Source organism: Thamnophis elegans, chromosome 15 (assembly GCF_009769535.1).
Source record: "Thamnophis elegans isolate rThaEle1 chromosome 15, rThaEle1.pri, whole genome shotgun sequence".
NCBI lineage: Eukaryota > Metazoa > Chordata > Lepidosauria > Squamata > Colubridae > Thamnophis > Thamnophis elegans.
This window is the reverse complement of record NC_045555.1, coordinates 44,745,557-44,747,643: the sequence shown is the minus strand read 5'-3', so window position 1 is coordinate 44,747,643 and position 2,087 is coordinate 44,745,557. Positions and strand designations below refer to the sequence as shown.

Below are 2,087 nucleotides of genomic sequence, written 5' to 3'. Positions count from 1 at the left end.
AGCCCCCCTCCAACCTTCCCCCCCCCCAACTTCCCAGAACAAATACAGGGTATAAATCTTTAACAAAGATGTTCTAAAATAAACTTAAAGAAAGTTAGTATCATCTTTCATTTGAGCTTTAACTTCTCTTTTGTTAGGCTAACTCTAAACAGATTATATCATTCCTTGATTCTTCAGTCATAAACTATCTGGAATTTCTTAGTCCCGTATTTATTTTGAATATGGTCAATCCATCTTCTCCACTCCAGTTTATATTTCTCATTTGAGTGATCCTTGAGATATGCTGATATTTTAGCCATCTCTGCTAAGTTTGTTACTTTTAATGTCCATTCTTGAATAGTAGGCAAGTCTTTTTTCTTCCAGTATTGCGCCACCAACAGTCTCGCTGCCATTATTAAATGCAAAATCAAGTTGGTCTCTAAAACAGTACAATCAGTAGTTATACCTAACAGGAATAACTGCGGGGTAAACTTTATCCTTTTTTAAAGAACATTTTGCATAATTCACCATATTTTTATCCAAAATGCTTTAACCTTTTTACAAGTTCACCATATATGGTAATATGTAGCATCAACGCAATCACATCTCCAGCATTTAGGTTGTAAATTCGGGAAAAATATGGAGCGCTTCACGAATTTGCGTGTCATCCTTGTGTAGGGGCCATGCTAATCTTCTCTGTATCGTTCCAATTTTAGTACATGTGCTGCCGAAGCGAGCACATAAACATTTTTTTCTGTGAACAGGAGGAATCATGATTTCATGTGCTACCCGCAGCCTGCAGATCGGGCTTTGCTTGTTTGCGCAGCCCAGTTTCTGGCATGCCATGGCCCAGTGCCAGTCCAAAGACTGGGGATTGTGGACCTCTGCTCTAGGCTAAGAATAAACCCTGATTTGATAACACACAGTCAATCAAAATCAATCAATGTAACTTTTTTCCTGTGTCTGTTGCCTCATTTTTTTGGACTGTATACCAGTGGTGGGTTTCAAAAATTGTTCGAACCTACTCTGTGGGTGTGGCCTCCTTTGTGGGAGTGGCTTGCCACCCATGTGACCGGATGGGAGTGGCTTGCCGCCCATGTGACCGGATATGAAAATGCCGATGACACTTGTCAGAACCACCTTAAATGACCTCACACACAGCACTGGCATGCATAAGAATAGGATGTAAACTTGTTTTTTAAAAGGCATCTTTGGTTTGCGTTAAAACAACTTCAACACACGCAATGTTCTGATTGCACCACAAACGCAGTAGTCATCCTTACCTTTCACAGAGGCACCGAGTTTTATAAATAGGAGCATGATAGTGTAGAATAATCCTATCCAAGGACCAGTGGTGGGTTTCAAAAAAATTTGGAACCTCTTCTGTAGGTGTGGCCTGCTTTCCGGGTCCACTGGTGGAACCTCTTCTAACCGGTTCGGTAGATTTGACGAACCGGTTCTACCGAATAGGTGCGAACTGGTAGGGACCCACCTCTGCTGTATAAATTTTACTTTTTTTTTCAATTGATGCTCAAATACTTTGTTGATTATCAGCTGAGTTATCAGGAAATTGTCTGCTAACGATACCATCTGTGAGAGGAACGAGTTTGTACTTCCTGCTTTACTCCCGAATTCTGTCTTTATTATTGCACTGCCCATAGCAAGAATCAATGCCTTTGCTGTTGTATAAGACTTAGAGTTGTGCTACCAATCCGCTACTACATAGCTAGATTCTTGAACTTTATCTGACAGTGACTTATTTAGCAAATGTCAAAGACTGTTGTTTTCTGCGTTTAGTCGTTCAGTAAAGGGCCAAGACTGGTTAGGTCAATGCTTATGTTCTATCAAGAAATGTCTCTTCACTTTGCTGAGTGTCATTTCTTCATTTATGAATTTATCACTACAAACGAAACATTTTGCAGGTTGCAAATTCATAACCTTACCAAAAAATCCCAATAGCAGAATACTATTAGAACAGAAATTATTTTTCTTTGTCTTTGTTTATTATGAAGAGCCGAGGTGGCGCAGTGGTTAGGGTGCAGTACTGCAGGCCACTTCAGCTGACTGTTATCTTCAGTTCAGCGGTTCTAATCTCACTGGCTCAAGGT

At 40.2% G+C, this 2,087-nt stretch overlaps 1 non-coding gene across 1 annotated transcript; it reads right to left on the bottom strand.

Moving 5' to 3' along the window:
* Positions 1-612: 612 nt before the first annotated feature.
* Positions 613-719, bottom strand: LOC116518842. The gene has a single exon (XR_004256593.1). It is a non-coding gene; the product is annotated as a U6 spliceosomal RNA (small nuclear RNA).
* Between the last annotated feature and the right edge of the window lie 1,368 nt (positions 720-2,087).